Genomic DNA, 19,877 nt, shown 5'->3' on the forward strand with positions numbered 1-19,877 from the left:
CGAAGAGTCAAGCAGTATATTGCTCCCTCCTACGTATATCTCGCGAAGAGACCATGAGGATAAAATCAGAGAGATTAGAGCCCACACAGAAGCATACCGACAATCCTTCTTTCCACGTACAATACGAGACTGGAATAGAAGGGAGAACCGATAGAGGTACTCAGGGTACCCTCCGCCACACACCGTCAGGTGGCTTGCGGAGTACGGATGTAGATGTAGATGTAGATGTAACAGAGACGCTAAAAAGTCTCACGCTAAAACCTGCAGCTAGTGTGGTCCTTTTAGCGTTATCGTAAGATCTGTACTGCTCTTCTGGAGGGCTCTATCTTTTAACATGGGCTGGGGAGTGATCCTAATGTAACAGACACGCGAAAAAGTCTCACGCTAAAACTTGCGGGTGGTAGTGGCCCTTTTTGTGTTATCGTAAGATCTATACTGCTTTTCTGGAGGGCTCTAGCTTTTAACATGGGCTGGGGGTGATCCTTGACGTACCTGAGACGCGAAAAAGCCTCACGCTAAAACGTGCGAGTTGTATAGTCGTACAGGTAGGCTCGCTGCGTGGGTGCCCAGCCCCTCCCTTATCTAGCTTAACACGGTTCTGCTCTCGGCTTCTGTCCTCGTTTCTCCCCTCGGAACTGCGTCTGCCTCACGGTGGGGAGGTACGACATGCATTTAGGCATTCTTGTGTTAGTCTGTGGTATTCCATTTGCTCACTCGTTACTCGTATTACTTTGGTTAATTTAATGTCACGATTTATTCGGAGCTATGTGACATACTACAGGATTTGCTTATCATGTCAGGGTTTTCATGTAAGGTGTTGGATTTGCCTGACACCTTACAATAAGAACAGATGCTCGATGGTGTTGAAAGATGCAATCGCCATCCCTGAATTGCTCTTCAACAGTGGGAAGCAAGAAGGTGCTTAAAACATCAATGTAGGCCTGTGCTGTGATAGTGCCACGCAAAACAACAAGGGGTGCAAGTCCCCTCCATGGAAAACACGACGCCACAATTACGCAAAAGCCCCCGAATTTTACTGTTAGCACTACACACGCTGGCAGATGACGTTCACCGTGCATTCGCCATACCCACACCCTGCCATCGGAGTGCCACATTGTGTACCGTGATTCGTCACTCCACCCACGTTTACCAGTGTACAATTGTCCAACGTTTACGCTCCTTGCACCAAGCGAGGTGGCGTTTGGCATTTACGGGCGTGAAGTGTGACTTACGGGCAGCCGCTCAACCATGAAATTCAAGTATTTTCACCTACCGCATTACTAATCACAATGCACCTAATACGAAAGACATATATTTCTGGGGATGTCCGGATACTTTTGGTCACGGTGTATCTCTGTACTTGAATACGCTTACCTATACCAGTTACTTCGGCGCTTCATTGCAGTACACTTTATGCTAATCTCACTGCTGCTGCTCGCTGCCTTCACGAATTTTAAAGACAAAAAAAAGTGTATATTGCAATGTGTTTGTGTTGGGAAAACACTTTCGCTTGTCAGTCACAGAATATAATCTTTCATGTTTTGCTTCTTACGACGCCAGTTTCATAATTTGATTGGGGCATTCTGCGCCAGTCTTATCTTCTCAAAGAAACAATTACAACGAATGTCCCCATTAATTGTTCTACCAGCTTCTGTCATCCCATCCCAAGTTTTATATTCTACGACTCCGCTGAGCGGTTCTAGGCGCTTCAGTCTGGAACCGCGCGACCGCTACCGTTACAGGTTTGAATCCTGCGTCGGACATGGATGTGTGTGATGTCCTTAGGTTAGTTAGGTTTAAGTAGTTCTAAGTTCTAGGGGACTGATGATCTCAGAAGTTAAGTCCCATACTGCTCAGAGCCATTTGAATCATTCTACGACTCCCTCTAATATCATTGTAGTTGCTCCTTGCTGTTGTAATATATATCTTACCAATCTATCCTCCGTGTAGTTACCGTTTTCCACATGATCTCATTTTCACCAATTCTGCACAATAATACCTCATTTGTTATTTTATCTGTCTATTTAATTTTCAGCGTAGTTCTGTGACATCAGAGATCGAACACACCGTATCTTTTCCGGTTTGCCAACAACCTTTGAGTGATTTATAATCATTCTAATGGCTAAGTTGTTAAAATAGTATATATAAACATTCATGATGATTTGGAACCATAGGATGGCGAACGAAGAAATGCAGTATGGCTTATTTTATATTTTCCCTTAATTAACTAACGAGGAAACTATGCGACTCACTAGGATTAACGTAAAGTCACTGCAATCATAAATTTTTTCAGAACTTTAAGGCTACAGCAAAACGAGGATAATGGAATGTAGTCGAATTAAGTAGGGTGACGCTGCGTGAATTAGATTAGGAAATGAGACACTTAAAGTAGTAAAGGAGTTTTGCTATTTGGGGAACAAAATAACTGATGATGGTCGAAGTAGAGATGATATAAAATGTAGACTGGCAGTGGCAAGGAAAGGGTTTCTGAAGAAGAGAAATTTGTTAACATGGAGTATTGATTTAAGTGTCAGGAAGTCGTTTCTGAAAGTATTTGTATGGAGTGTAGCTATGTATGGAAGTGAAACATGGACGATAAATAGTTTAGACAAGAAGAGAATAGAAGCCTTCGAAATGTGGTGCTACAGAAGAATGCTGAAGATTACATCGGTTGATCACATAACTTATGAGAGGGTATTGAATAGAATTGGGGAGAAGAGGAGCTTGTGGCACAACTTGACTAGAAGAAGGGATCTGTTGGTGGGACATGTTCTGAGGCATCAAGGGATCATCAATTTAGTACTGGAGGGCAGCGTGGAGGGTAAAAATCGTAGAGGGAGACCAAGAGATGAATACACTAAACAGATTCAGAAGGATTTAGGCTGCAGTAGGTACTGGGAGGTGAAGAGGCTTGCACAGGATAGAGTAGCATGGAGAGCTGCATCAAACCAGTCTGTAGACAACATGGCTAAAGGTCTCAGGTTGTAGTTAAATAATGCTTTTTGTGTAGCGTACAAGTGAACAAGTAAGCGGTGAGAGAGACGATGGGAGGGGTAGAGGGGTGGAGGGAGGGAAGCTCTTTGAAGTAAATATTTATAGGAAGTTAAACACATAAATCGTTTCCTAGCTCGTTCTAATCACGAATGATACAGACCAATGTTGCGATTGTATTGATACGACTTGCAAGTCTTGATAGAGTTTTGTGACTTTATGGGCAAGGTTCATTTACAGTTCTGTTGCATGTTATCTGTATAAAAGTATTGTTTGGGAAAATGCAAAGAAAAACAGGAGTTACTTATAGTTTTTAGGCTAAATGCATCTACATATTGATTAACTCCAGTTTCTTCACTTCAAGCACTGTTTTACACACACGTTAATGCATTACTCATATTAGGTACTGCTTTCAGGTTGTTTGGATATTGTGAATACATGCAACACGCAGTAGAAATGCACTAAACTTAGCATGTCATACTTCAGTTTTTTACCTTTCTTGTCTAACTGAAGATGATAATCAGATGTAGCGAGGTTTATTTGTTAGTCTGGTCAGTATTTAAAGACGAAAGAGGTAAATAAATAGGTAAATGCTGAGTGAATGGAATTGTATAGCGCTTAGCACATTAGCACATCCATCAAATGTGGTCTGTGGTCAGTGTCGTTGGCTGTTGACGCGTAATGCCGAAGATCACTTTCCAGAGAAATCGTCTGGGAGTTTTTTTTTTCTGGAACGACTATACCAGACGATGCATGCTTAAATAATCAGAGAAGGTGACGTGCAAGCCCCCTGAAGTGACACCAGATCGAAAACGTTGCGCCAGACTGAAAGTAGCATGAGATTTAAAGCAGCAATAGACGCTCTCTTGTTCAGGCGCAGCAACCACTACGATTTTAACGTACGGAAAGTTCGTGAATTTCCTATGAACATTTGTCCGTACGTACGACGGTGCGCTGAAAAGTAATGCCTCCAAATTTTTAATGTGCCAACTCTCCAAGCTTTTTGAATAAAACAAACTTTATTAACACTCTACATCCTTCCTCTTCATGTCTACATAAATAGTTCACAACATAGTCAACCTGGTGAGGGACAAATTTCTCCCAACGAGAGACCAGTTTTTTCATCCCATCCCTGTAGAGTACTCGACTTAGTTCACGTAGGCACAATCTCGCCTCTGCTCCCTCCGCTTCATCACTGCCAAAGTGCGCGAAGATGTTCTGTAGGATTTAGTAACAGATGAAAATCGGGTGGGGCCGAGTCGGGAATGTATGGAGTATGATCGATCGATAACAGTGAAGCGAAGGCCTCGGATCGTTGCAGATGTGAATCTCTTGTGTGTGGCCTGGCACTGTCTGCAAAAGGAGAAGATTCTTCATTTGCTGACGAATTCGTGCTTTCAGTTTCCTTAGCTGTTTCTCACGCACCGAACTAGTTACCTTACACACCGCCATGTTACACGCTACAATTCGGAAGCCTGTAGCGGCAGAAGGTTGTAACTTGCGTTAGCGAAGCGGAAAAGTTGACGGAGTAAAATGCGTGAAATGTAATAACTCAAACGATATTAAGAACGGAATAAAAATTCGGAGGATTTGCTTTTCAGTGTGCACTCGTAGATACGTACAGGAGATGGACAAAAATATGAAAAGAGAAAAAAAAATCACTATCTCTATACAGAGGAGAAGAAAAACATATAATCATCACAAACACAACACATTGCCCTGCCTAATATGGTGTAGGAAAGCCGTTGGGATTCAAAACAGGCTACAGTCGTCTCGAAATAGAAATATACATTTCTGTACGATTTTGCAATGGGAATATCATACCATTCTTAATGAAAAAAGTGGAAAGTTCAGTTAACGATGACGGAAATGCATATCGATCAAAGTAGACCACAAAGGCTCAATAATATTGAGATCTGGTGACTATGGTGTCCAGACGAGATACGAACATTCATCCTCTTACTCACAAAACCAGTTGTGGACGATGCTTGCTGTGTGAACATGGGGTGGACCTGATCAGTCAAAATGGGCACGTAATCCTAGGCAATGATGCAGAATAACCGTGAGGCAATAAGATACCACGACACGTCTCTCCAAATCATTACCGAATCTCCGCCATGTTTCAGTCCTGGGACGTAAATTCAGCCGGAAGTTGGAAATACGACGGTAAGTCAACTGTTATCCGCAATTTAGTTATATTTTTGTTTATTTAGTATTACTGCCTTTCTATGTTGATGACGCATGCTTTGTTTATTTGTTGTTATATCTTTGCCATTTTCAAGCTGCTAGGTTAGTTTCGTTATCGCTGCCGTGCTGTTAATCATGGCTGCTCCGCTGTCTATTGGCACCAAAGAAGAGTGTAATCCATTTCTTGTGGTCGGAAGGCGTATCAGGGGCCGAAATTCATCGAATACTTTCTCTACAGTACGTGAACAGAGTTTTGCCACAACGGAGTGTCTACGAATAGTTTGAAAAATTACGAAATGGTCGCAAAAGTTTTACGCACGATAAAGGACCCGGACGGCTGTTTACCACCACAAATGAAGAAACAATTGAGTGTCCATATGAAGTGATTCTCTTAGACAGACAATTAACTATTGACGAAGTGGCATATCGTCTGCAAATTAGTCACGATTTTGCCTACGGAATCATCCACAGCAAAAAAATAGCTCTGAGCACTAAGGGACTTAACTGCTGAGGTCATCAGTCCCCTAGAACTTAGAACTACTTAAACCTAACTAACCTAAGGACATCACACACATCCATGCCCGAGTTAGGATTCTAACCTGCAACCGTAGTGGTCGAGCGGTTGCAGACTGTAGCTCCTAGAACCGCTCGGCCACCCCGGCCGGCTCATCCACAACAGACTTGGGTTTCATAAAGTCTGTCCAAGATGGGTCTAAAAACGACTCACACATCTGCATAAACAAACGCGCTTGGACATCTGCAATAAACATTTGGGTCGTTATGATAACGAAGGGGACAACTTCTTAGACAGGATCATTACTGGTGACGAAACATAGATTCATCATTACGAGCCGGAGAGTAAACGGCAGAGTATGGAATGGGAACATCCAAATTCGCCGTGTAAGAAAAAGTTCAAGGCCGAACGGTCCGCAAGAAAAACGATGCTTACGGTTTTTTGAGACGCACAAGGTCCAGTACTGGAACATTACGAGGAAAAGGGCACAACAATAAACAGTGTACGTTAAGTGAGATGCTTACTGCCAGGCTGAAGCTTGTAATTCGAAGCAAACGCGGAGGATTGCTGTCAAAAGGTGTTGGGTTGTTGCACGACAATGCCCGTCCGCATACTGCTGCCCACACTGCTGAAACGATCCAGAAACTCAGATTTGAAGTACTGGATCGTACTCCATATAGTCTCGATCTTGCCTCGCCTGACTATTACTTGTTTGGTCCACTCAAACAGGCATTAAGGGGCCGTCGCTTTGCCTCGGACGAAGCAGTGAAAGAAGTGGTGCATTCCTGGCTCGCACCTCAACCGAGAACCTTCTTTTATGAGGGTATCAGGAAGCTTGTATAACGATGGACCAAATGCGTTGAAACGCAAGGAGCTTATGTCGAAAGTGATGTTCTTGTAAGTTTCCTATTTGATTACAATAAAATTTTATAACTATTTTGCGGATAGTAACTGACTTATCCTCTTAGTATGAAACAAGACTCACTCGGCAACATGACATTTTCCCCGTTTCTCCAAAGTCCAGATTTTGTGGCGTCGGCATCATGTTTTTCTGTTACAGGTATTTGAATAATTGATGAATGCTTTTGCAATTGTAGCTAGCTCTGCAACTCCGTTCCTCTGCAGCTCCCTTCGTGTTGTTTCTGTGGTGACAGGGATCACAAGTGGGACGTTCAGTTCTGCTGAGTCTGTTGCACCTGCCGTCCTCTTAATTTTCGTCACAATCCTGTTAAATTACCGTCCATCACGATCACTCGACGAACACTTTCGTCCGCATTTTGACTTAGCAGATGATATTTTTCCTGCTTTCCCTGTATGCAAATTAAATCTCCGATATTGTGCCTCTTGAAACACCAAACACTTTGACTATCTTGGTTACAGAAGCAACCGCCATACGTGCACCAACAATTAGTTCACGTTCGAATTCCCTCAGCTCCGACGTAATAAACTTACAACGAGGCAGAACACTGTTTTGACCACGGCTCACACTTGCAGCGTGTTGACAACATCGCACAAATGCTGTTCGCGGTCAAATAGAACAGCGCAGCCTGAACTCTTGGACAGCATCTCTACTTACTTTTTTGTTGTTGTTGTGGTCTTCAGTCCTGAGACTAGTTTGATGCAGCTCTCCATGCTGCTCTAACCTGTGCAAGCTTCTTCATCTCCCGGTAGCTACTGCAGCCTACATCCTTCTGAATCTGCTCAGTGTATTCATCTCTTGGTCTTCCTCTACGATTTTTACCCTCCACGCTGCCCTCCAGTACTAAATTGGTGATCCCTTGATGCCTCAGAACATGTCCTACCAATCGATCCCTTCTTCTATCAAGTTGTGCCACAAACTCCTCTTCTCCCCAATTATATTCAATACCCTCTCATTAGTTATGTGATCTACCCATCTAATCTTCATCATTCTTCTGTAGCAAAACATTTCGAAAGCTTCTATTCTCTTCTTGTCCAAACTATTTATCGTCCATGTTTCACTTCCATACATGGCTACACTCCATACAAATAATTTCAGAAATGACTTCCTGACACTTAAATCTATACTCGATGTTAACAAATTTCTCTTCTTCAGAAACGCTTTCTTGCCATTGCCAGTCTACATTTTATATCCTCTCTACTTCGACCATCATCAGTTATTTTGCTCCCCAAATAGCAAAACGTCTTTACTACTTTAAGTGTCTCATTTCCTAATCTAATTCCCTCAGCATCACCCGACTTAATTCGATTACTTTTCATTATCCTCGTTTTGCTTTTGTTGATGTTCATCTTATATCCCCCTTTCAAGACACTGTCCATTCCATTCAACTGCTCTTCCAAGTACTTTGCCGTCTCTGACAGAATTACAATGTCATCGTCGAACCTCAAAGTTTTTATTTCTTCTCCATGGATTTTAGTACCTACTCTGAATTTTTCTTTTGTTTCCTTTACAGCTTGCTCAATATACAGATTGAATAACATCGGGGAGAGTCTACAACCCTGTCTTACTCCCTTCCCTACCACTGCTTCCCTTTCATGTCCCTCGACTCTTATAACTGCCATCTGGTTTCTGTACAAATTGTAAATAGCCTTTCGCTCCCTGTAATTTACCCCTGCCACCTTTAGAATTTGAAAGAGAGTATTCCATTCAACACTTTCAAAAGCTTTCTCTAAGGCTACAAATACTAGAAACGTAGGTTTGCCTTTCCTTAATCTTCCTTCTAAGATAAGTTGTAAGGTCAGTATTGCCTCACGTGTTCCAGTATTTCTACGGAATCCAAACTGATCTTCCCCGAGGTGGGCTTCTACTAGTTTTTCCATTCGTCTGTAAAGAATTCGTGTCAGTATTTTGGAGCTGTGGCTTATTAAACTGATTGTTCGGTAATTTTCAAATCTGTCAACACCTGCTTTCTTTGGGATTGGAATTACTATATTCTTCTTGAAGTCTGAGGATATGTCGCCTGTTTCATACATCTTGCTCACCAGATAGTAGAGTTTTGTCAGGACTGGCTCTCCCAAGGCCGTCAGTTGTTCCAATGGAATGGGGTCTACTCCGGGGGCCTTGTTTCGACTCAGGTCTGTCAGTGCTCTGTCAAACTCTTCACGTAGTATCGTACCTCCCATTTAATCTTCATCTACATCCTCTACCATTTCCATAATATTGTCCTCTATATACTCCTTCCACCTTTCTGCTTTCCCTTCTTTGCTTAGAACTGGGTTTCCATCTAGGCTCTTGATGTTCATACAAGTGGTTCTCTTATCTCCAAAGGTCTCTTTAATTTTCCTGTAGGCAGTATCTATCTTACCCCTAGTGAGATAAGCCTCTACATCCTTACATTTATCCTCTAGCCATCCCTGCTTAGCCATTTTGCACTTCCTGTCGATCTCATTTTTGAGACGTTTGTATTCCTTTTTGCCTGCTTCATTTACTGCATTTTTATATTTTCTCCTTTCATCAATTAAATTCAACATTTCTTCTGTTACCCAAGGATTTCTACTAGCCCTTGTCTTTTTACCTACTTGATCCTCTGCTGCCTTCACTACTTCATCCCTCAAAGCTACCCATTCTTCTTCTACTGTACTTGTTTCCCCCAATTCCTGACAATTGTTCGATTATGCTCTCCCTGAAACTCTGTACAACCTCTGGTTCGTTCAGTTTATCCAGGTCCTCATCTGCAGAGCTAGTTGGCATATAAACTTGTACTACGGTAGTAGGTGTGGGCTTCGTGTGTATCTTGGTCATAATAATGTGTTCACTATGCTGTTTGTAGTAGCTTGCCCGCATTCCTATTTTCCTATTCATTATTAAACCGCCTCCTACATTCCCCCTATTTGATTTTGTGTTTATAACCCTGTAGTCACCTGACCAGACGTCTTGTTTCTCCTACCACCGAACTTCACTAATTCCCACTATATCTAACTTTAACCTATCCATTTCCCTTTTTAAATTTTCTAACCTACCTGCCCGATTAAGGGATCTGACATTCCACGCTCCGATCCGTAGAACGCCAGTTTTCTTTCTCCTGATAAGGACGGTCTCTTAAGTAGTCCCCGCCCGGAGATCCGAATGGGGGACTATTTTACCTCCGGAATATTTTACCCAACAGGACGCCAACGTCATTTAAACATACAGTAAAGCTGCATGCCCTTGGGAAAAATTACGGTTGTGGTTTCCCCTTGCTTTCAGTCGTTCGCAGTACCAGCACAGCAAGGCCGTTTTGGTTATTGTTACAAGGCCAGATCAGTCAATCATCCAGACTGTTGCCCCTGCAACTACTGAAAAGGCTGCTGCCCCTCTTCAGGAACTACACGTTTGTCTGGCCTCTCAACAGATACCCCTCCGTTGTGGTTGCACCTACGATACGGGTTTTTTAACTCACTCGAACTATTCGGCACCGGAGACTGAAAATGGTAAACGTGTGTTAATTCCCAGCGTTGCGCCCGCACCAGTGAACTTCACAATGGGTGACTGATGTGATTTGATGGGCAGGGGCGTGGAGTCAAGGTGCTGTGTGTGTGTGTGTGTGTGTGTGTGTGTGTGTGTGTGTGTGTTTGCTTTCAGAATACCGAAGATGAGTTTCGTTCCGAAGTTGTGATGGGAACATAACTCTTTTTGGTAATCTATTCATGTTTTTGGGCTACATTCATGTATTAATGTTTGAATGATATATTTTCAGACCGTGTTCACTGCACATGTACCAACTGCATTGATCTTCAGTTTATGGTTCAATTGTTCTACGGTTAGAAAACATGTATGCTACCTGTTTGTCACACAATTTTGTGATTTTGTGCTTATCTGCACGGTCGGAACCCAGTTCAGTATGTCTTGACGATGACTTAGCAAAGTCTAATTACAGCAAACATTATTGTACTTGATAATGCCTTAAGGGCGAAATCATGAAAGTGATATAAAATGAGCACGTTCGTGCAGTCGATTGGCGGAAATATAAAAGAAACATCGCCTTTTATTTACCACCGCCAGAAATCTAAGCGGTCTCTTAGCATGGCGATGTCTCGAGTCATATGTATCAATGATAAATAAATAACCTAATCAGTGTCTGAACTGGGGAACAGAGGGACAGCGCTATGTGGACAGACGTAGCAGCTGTCGTTTATATTAAATCTTGTGGTTTCATTATTTCTATTATGAGATATTATGTTTTGTAAACATGAATTTCAGAACAGCATTTTGTAAAAAAATGATTTGTCATTGTAAGTTTTATCACAAGTGTTGAAAAACCTTTAAAGGCACATTTGTATGCTGAGCTTTTCTTAGCAGAAAACGTAATTATAAGTAATGAAATAAATAATTTGAGCCATAGATATAGTCGACGGCTGTATAAATATTGTATGCAGCCACTGGAAACATTTGAAGATTTTTGATCGTCATATTACTGGCGAAAGAGGAACAGTCACCATTTGTTTTCTAGGTCTTCTCCGGATCGGACGTATGTGGCACATCGCCATTAATACTACAAGTATTTCATTCTTTTATTCACGAGTTGCAACCAACCGGCACTAGCAATCACATAATGTAAAGGTAGGCCTACTTTTAATTGTGTTTCCGTTTCAGAATATAGTCATTACTAATCTATGTATGTTTTATTTTGTGTCTTTAGTTATCGTAAGATTGTTGGGTGACTTGGCATGGCACAAGGTTCCGTACTTTTGAGCAAAACGTCGTCCAGCTCGAACTATCGTCACCTTCGGGTGCTGTCTTTTCACGAATTCCGATATCAGAAAAATCACACAGAGAAGAAAACGGTTAAAAATACGTGAAAGAACCTTTAACGAAAATGCCATGCACAAGCATTGCATAAATTTACTTAAATTGAATTACTTTTGAAACTTCCTGACAGAGTAAAACTGTGTGCTGACCGAGACTCGAACTCGGGACATTTGCCTTTCGCGGGCAAGTGCTCTACCATCTGAGCTACCCAAGCACGACTCACGCCCCGTCCTCACAGCTGTACTTCTGCCAGTATCTCGTCTCCTGCCTTCCAAACTTTACAGAAGCTCTCCTGCGAACATTGCAGAACTAGCACTCCTGAAAGAAAGGATATTGCGGAGGCATGGGTTAGCCACTGCCTGTGGGATGTTTCCAGGAGAGGAGGAAGAGATTGTGGTATGTTTGAACAGGTTCGTTCCGGCACCTAAAAAAATTCAGATGTTAAGCACTAATTGGTAATTACACCTGCCAGCTCCTCCCACCTTGGAATGCGATTGACCTGGATATAACTTGTTTTCGATGCTAGATAAACAGCGAACATACCACGTCCAAATGACAAAAAAGTCAAACGGTGGTAGCGTCTATCACGTTGTAATATAAAATTTAGCACATTGACCAGCGCCCGACGTCAGACAGCCTTATGTGGAGACTGCGGACGTCATTGTGTTCTGTGTAGGCTACAGGTGGCCAGGCGCCCCAGCGTTAGCGGTCGTGAGATTGTTAGGGGTCAGGTGAGAGCGGACACAGACTTAGCTGGCGGACTTCCCCGCCGAGGGCTTTTCTGGTCTCGCTTATGATACGATCTGAACGTTCCCTGGCGTCAGTCGTGACTTCTTGTTCGTTGCGGCACAACAGCTTATGGTTCGCGGAAGCGAGATTCACTGAAGCCGAAACCGATACTACGTCAGGTTCAACAAACGTCAGAGCAGCGTCCGGTTCGCAGAGGTGCGGATCATGAGCCTGATGCGTACTTTTGTAAGCAAAGCAGTGTCATGAGCACGCCAGTCTGTTGAATACAAACACATCAAAATGCGAATTACTGTTTTACGATGCATATGTTTCGCGGTAATAACTGCGCCAACCGAAATGAAGTATGTTAAACCATAAACACAAACCAAATGCTACTAAATTAATGCTCCAGTATTAGCATGCCTTTAGGATACTTGGATTTTTTTACATCCTTACGGCCGTGTCTCGCATGGAGATGTTTTTGTCAGTGCTACTTAGACAGCAGTGAGTCATTGCTTTATGTGACGAAATACTGGCTGCTACTGCCTGGCAGCTATTAAAAAGTACCGTAGTCTCCGCTACAAAGCTGTAACCTTCTCATATAAATAAAAGAATATAAAATAATGATGTGTAACCTTCCCGAACAGAAAATAAAAATAAAACTAATTAAATTTGGATGATTAAATTCTGACATATGAAAACTGATAAATCTTAATTCATGAAAAACTGATAAATTTTGAAGTAAGCAGCGCTACGCCATGGCCCTGTGAAATCAAACTGAATAAACTGAAAATATCTTACCTCATAATGGTGTCACTGGATAACGCTGTCTATACAGGGTGGTCCATTGATTGCGACAGGGCCAAATATCTCACGAAATAAGCAACAAACGAAAAAACTACAAAGAACGAAACTCGTCTAGCTTGAAGGGGAAAACCAGATGGTGGTATGGTTGACCCTCTAGATGGCGCTGCCATAGGTCAAACGGATTTCAACGAAAATGTTTTGTAACGGTCACTCTCTTTGAGTGATTGAGTGACCAGTTACAAAACATTTTAGTGCAAACATCAATCCAGCTTCCAAAGTGACATAGCCTCTTTCTAAGTTTCCTTCCACAGGATGACCACAGCATTTGCGAAAAGACTATGTAACATCAGTATGACCTTATTGTAAAGCTGTTTTTGTAATGCCATTTAGCCTGATGATGAGGTTCAACCCTCGAAACATGTCGCTAAATAAATAAGTAATACAATAGTTGACAAAGTTTCCGACTGATAGCGGTAATTTAAAAAAAAATTACAAGGCACATCCTACCACGAAAAATCCCGCCAGTGTCTAACACCACGTGCTCCGTACATCTGAGCTGGCAGGTAACGTCCTCCATTCGTTCGCCAAACCCAAATCCTTCCGTCGGACTGCCACAGTGTAGAGCGTGATTCAACAATCCAAATCATCCGTTTCCAGTCACCTATTGTCCAGTAGTTTTTCATTATTATTGACCCCCTACAACTATCTCAACAGTTGAATATCGTTTTCGACTATACGAACGTAAGAACAACACAACACTCAGTGCCTGAGCGGAGAAAGTTTCCGATCCGACCGGGGATCGAACCCGGTCCCCTTCGCTTAGAAATCCGCGGCGCCGCTAGCGAGGCGGATATTCCAGCAGTGTTGCTCTTTAGACCACCACACGCGACGTTTTAGTGGTTTAGCGTTGACTATAGTCACAGGACTCATGAGGATCTGCTCGATCATTGTATCCCGTCGTTTTTGACTGCCTACACTCACTGTGCTAGCTGGACTGTTAGTAGTACTTCGTGATTCATGGGCCTGCTTAGCTGAGTGGTTCCGTGCTTGCCTACCATTCAGCGGCCCGGATTCGATTCCCAGCCGGGTTGAAGATTTTCTTCACTCGTGGACTCGGTGTTGTGCTGTCATCACCATCATTTCATCACAGTAGCGCAAGTCGCCCACTGTGGCGAGAAACGACTTACAACCCGGCAGCCAAACTTCCCGGGATGCAGCCTCCCGTCCAACAATGCCATATGGTCATTTCATTTCATTTCCTTCCGCTGGTTCCACGCGATTTTTGACAACCACCCTCCGCAATGTTCGAGAGTAACTGACCGTCAGTACATGAAATGTACCAGGCCTAGGTTTTAGCTATGGTTTTTCTTCCGCGTTCCCAGTAGCTGCAGAAAAGTAGAAATGCCCCTGGCGGATCTCTTACTCAAGTGGCATCCAATATCTTTTCTACATATGATCGAAATTAGTGAACTCTTATGATCGGCCCATTCTGCTCTCACTGCTTCTCTACTGGCAAGACAATGCTGCCGCTTCCTTTTAGAAAAGCGCATCCGCCTCTCGCCACGTCTACTAGTCAATGATCTTGAGATGTAATTAGTCAACTGCGCATTACTTAGCTGTGCTGGGGTGCTTTTGATGAGCTAGAGTAACTGCCGTGTTAGAGAGAGACAGAGACAGAGTGAGAGAGAGAGACAGAGAAAGATCACTTCTGCCGGGTGAGCTATTAGCGCCTCCAGGTGTGACGGCTGATGCGACTAGCTTATTCGACAGAAATCAAATCCGCGGATCAGTATTGTTTGTTTTCTGTTGCTGCCAGCATTAGCTACAGCTGAAAGTGGTGTGTTTAGGCAGGCCTCGCCAACAAAATCTGAGATGGTACGATTAATCGATAATCGTTGATATGTTTCGGGTAACTGAGTTTCAAAATGACTTGTTGCAAGTATTAAACAGTTTGCCTGTTAGAAACAGTTGGTAGCTGCCGGAAAACGTGCAATACGAGAGTCTCCTCGGAGAGCGCGGCGTTCGAGTGCACAAGATGCGGGATACCAGCGCATTTGACCGCCGCCAGATGTCGAGTGTTCGATAGAGATCAGAAACGGAGCGAGAACGGATCAAATGTTGCGGGTTGCATACTTAACAAATCAAGGCGCCGCTGTTACATCAGTGCTATCGGGCTTCTTCGTTCCCACTGTAGTTCCGCGAGTATTTTGAGTCCGAGTACTGCGGCGCTGCGGTCTATTCGTCAACTCGTTCTCTGCCACTGAACCGTGCACGAGTGTAATGATACTTGTGACATGCTGTTAGTACGGAAGTTGAGTATACGATCTTGCACCTGTAAAGTAGCACTGAAAAAGTGATTGTCAGTATCAGATGGCCTTTAACGAAGCTGTTTTTTGTGAGACTGTGGAGGGTGTAAGACGAAAATTAATTAATCCAAAGTACAAAACTGCAACTGTTTTCGATTGGAGGACGAGTGATATCCGGAATAAGCTTCACGCTAGAGTCCACGTTTCAGACGAACAACTTACAAATTTCGTCCACTGTAAACGAAATGGTTGTATTTTTTTTTATTCCACTTCCGCTATGAGAAAACATATGTGCGCGTCAAATTAAAACTAGGCACAGACAACGCCACTGTTATATCCCTGCAACAAAAAAGGATACTATTTCTGACAACTTGCTTTCATGAGCTAACATCGAGCTTATCGTTTATTTCTGTACTTTATTTCAATAATGAATCATCATTTAGAGATTGCACTTCATCCTGCTGTCATGTTTTCTGGTACTGTCGCTACAGACTCGGTAATGCCTCGAAAGTACAAATATTTCAACGTAACTTTAGACATTCTCTGAACAGATATTAAATATTAACCTGTAGCTACATTCGAGGGATAATATATTACCCCATGTCTCACTCGTTTGTTTACAATTCCGTTCCTATTGTAACGTTACCATTTCGCTTCTATATAATCTTAGTACTGGATGTGCTTTTGGATTGAGCAGGTGCACGCTAACCAGCCACAATTATTTCCGTAGATATGTATCGTTTGGGTCGAAACCTACCCGACGAAATTGTAAATGTTTCTTTTGCTGTTTGGCAACACAAATTGTCTTAATTGTTTTAGGCAGAACGGAGCAAGTTTTGAAAGACGATCAAAATTTGGAGCTATTTTTAGTTAGTGGAGGCTCCTGACTCGTTGGATACACCAGATTTTTTCAGGAAAGAGCAGAGTTTAGTGACAATGAAACTGCCAGTGAAATAGAGGACGATGAAGAGGAAGCAGAAGAACATTTTCGCGAAGAAAACCAAGAAAGAGCACCACAATATGGCTATTTTGTGGAAAAAAACCGTTATAACAAAGAAAAGTAAGAGGGTGCATCGGTATTTTACTGAAGATTAGATGGGAAGATCACATAACTAATAACAGATTCAGAAGGTTGTAGGTTGGAGAAGGTACTGGGATATGAAGAACCTTGCACAGGATAGAGTAGCATGGACAGCTGCATCAAACCAGTCTCTGGACTGAAGACCACAACAACAACAACAACAATTTATTCGGGATGGCAACGGTCAAAGCAAATATTAAAGAGAGGAGAATGAATTCCAGAAATTTTTCCTGGGGCTTGCAGACTGCTATGGACAAATATATTTGCAAAAGTTTTGAAAACGGTAAATGGATCGACGAATCTGCAGTGCAAGTCCAAGTGGGGTCGAGTCAGCGACAAAAGTCAAAGGTGTAACGATGCCAAATATGTACTGGTGTTAAAGACATAAAAACAGCAAAAACATTTTCACAATTAATAAAATTTACCGGGCTATTATGCCGTAGTCGAACTGATTTCACTTTAAAATCTGACGTTTCGTTCCCATCTGCGGAGGACATTTTCAAGAGGAATAGTCCGATCGTCCGATTTACACCGTGGTTCGCTACTGAGTACAGTAAAATTCTGAAAATATGGACGAAACGTCGGGTGTTAAAGTGAAATCCATTCGACCACGGCACAATAGGCCGGAACATTTTATTAACTGTGACATTTTCGGCCGTGAAAGTATACATTTTCTAAATTCTAAAATATGTGTGCAAAATGCATTCCGTTGACCTAATAAGTACTTAATTGATTTGTTCATTTAATTACTGCCATTTTATTTATTGAAAGTCATTATCTGTTTTTTATTTATGGTTTACTTAATCGATCATTATTTGACCTCAGATCTGATGCCTCAACGCTGTTGAAGTAGATTTTCTTTATTTTTTGAATTAATTCCAAAAACTCTATTTAAGAGATCATTGTTAATGTAAGAGCCTTAATTCTTAGTAAGGTGATGTTTTCTGCTTTAATAAAGATTGATTTTTTTGTAAATAGAACCCTTTCTTTATTGCTTCATTAGCAACAGTTTAGAGAAAAATAGAAATAAATTAGTTAAAATGGTTTTCGTTTAGCGGTTGAAAACTACCCCACACTCGTAACATCAGTTAAAACAGTGAAAGTAGTTACGGGCTAAAATACATTTACATGAGTCTTCGAAAAATTTTATCGATTTAAATGTATCTATAAACAAAACAATATTGACTGCTAACCGATCAGTCATTATATTGGTATTCAATAATCGCCATGCACACTGGTTGATTCTCTCATTTAGGCAGGCAGGACATTTTGTCGCATTTCAGCATGCACTTGACAATAGCTATAAAGACGAAATCATGACTGTGTGAAGTAGAAGAATAGTGATTTACAGGTTAACGCCGGAAATTTCTTCAAAGCGGTTGAGAGTCCGCGGTTATACTTGCGAACTTGTGTACTCGCTCTCCTTTCTGAGCGACTCGTGTCAAATGGTATCCGAGAGCAGGATCAGATCACGCATGCGCAGCGGCGGAATCTCATGGGTCGGGTCTACGGGTACATGAGGCCGCGAGTTCGGAGGTGACGTCATAGGACTAGCTGCCGAGTTAAAGGCGAGTATACCAAGCTCATTTCTGATCTCTAGTGTTCGATGCATGGGAAATTACACCTCAAAAGTCGCGTAGAAACTGGCCTTTCTCGTACCACCGAGCTGGTTTGATTTGCGGGAGGTCATCTGTGCAGTCGGATTAGGGAAGGATGGAGAAGGAAGTCGGTCGTACCCTTTCAAAGGAACCATCCCGGCATTTGCGTGAAGTGAATTAGCGAACTCACGAAAATCTAGATCAGCATGGCCAGACGGGAGTTTGAACAGTCGTCATCCCGAATGCGCGTCCAGTGTGCTAACAACTGCTCCACCTTGCTCGATTCGTAACGCTATGTAAACAACTATGAGCAACAACATGTTGATGGTAGGGGTTCCTGCCGCATATCGCGAATTGTAATTGCGGATACATAAACCATATTCCATCAGATTTCTTGCCTTGGTTCTGGGCAGCTAGAATCGGGGAGCAGACATATAATCCAGATGTACAGAAATTACTGCACGCTGCAACTCACGGTATATAAGTATTACCAAATGGGCGCGTTAACATCCACAATGAACTTGTTATGGGGTACTGAACCTCTACACTTGCATATCGGAACCAGTAGTTACAAGCTTGCATTGTAACCCAGATAGCCATCATGGATTTCTTCTACACGGAATGTCCTTCTGTGTACTTGATAGAATTGTTTATAAACCAAAATCTATAAGGACTGTGAATTTGATATGCGACCTATAGCTAATAGCACCACAGGAATAATTTCACTATACAGGTTGGTTCCAAACATCTGTAAGAAACGTTGGAAGTGGTCACTAGGATCCAAAGGAGTCAAAAATCGTTACAATGTGTACCCTGGCCACATCGCAGGTGTCACTCAAAGTATCTAACATGAATAGTATGTATGCACAGCGTGCCATAAATATGGAACGGCGAAGCTGTTTGATGTACATGGATCCTGTAGAAAGGCATTATTGGCACATTGTTATGGGTCTTTGATTTCAACCGAAGTAGCTTAATGCATCTTCACAACTGTAAATGCAATGGATTACCAAGAGACGACAGGCCAGCTAATGAACTGGACCTCGGTGCCCAATCCACCCCTTGACTAGATAAGTGCGTTGAGGCACTGTAAAGAATATAATTAAATGTAGTGTACCACTCACGAAGGTCAAATACACTGCACCATTCTGTTGTGATGATATTGTACATAGGCCGATCAGGAGATCATGCATTATACTAGATCATATACTGTTCACATTGCTAGTGATGATAAGCAGTAGATGTATCAAATAAATTAGTACCTGTCCGCACTGTGAATGGTGTGTAAGATTAGGTTGCCATGGCGTCCAAATGTAGAACCATACCTGAACTATATTGAGGATGAGAAATTGCAGGGCACTCTCGCTTCTGATACAGTGTTATGCTTCTTAAAGTTCTTAGGCAAGATGATCTTTATTAGGTGGTTGCTATACTGGATACTATCTGACTTCATTCATAAGCAGAAATGGTTGGCAGTAGTTAACACTCTTGCTTGTGTGCCCTAGTGAAGGTTCAAATGGCTCTAACCACTATGGGACCTAACAGCTGTGGTCATCAGACCCCTAAACTTAGAACTACTTAAACCTAACTAACCAAAGGACATCACACACATCCATGCCCGAGGCAGGATTCGAACCTCCGTAGCGGTCACGCGGATCCAGACTGAAGCACCTAGAACCGCCTCGGCCACACCGGCCGACTTGGTGACAACAGCCTAGCAGTATCATGAACGGTCGTCAGTGGAATTTGAAGAATTTGAAGTGGTGAAATTGGAAGTTTGAATCATTAAGTGAGGCGTGATTGGTTCCCTCTATTGGTAGAACACTACGCCACTGCATGGTGTCCGCCTTTAAATCCCAGAACCGTATATTGTGTCTTTACATTTCACATATTATCTACGCCACGAATACTCCATCTTGAGAGATTTATGCTAATCTTTGCCTTCTAATGGAAAACA

Source organism: Schistocerca gregaria, chromosome 2, assembly GCF_023897955.1.
Source record: "Schistocerca gregaria isolate iqSchGreg1 chromosome 2, iqSchGreg1.2, whole genome shotgun sequence".
NCBI classification, from domain to species: domain Eukaryota; kingdom Metazoa; phylum Arthropoda; class Insecta; order Orthoptera; family Acrididae; genus Schistocerca; species Schistocerca gregaria.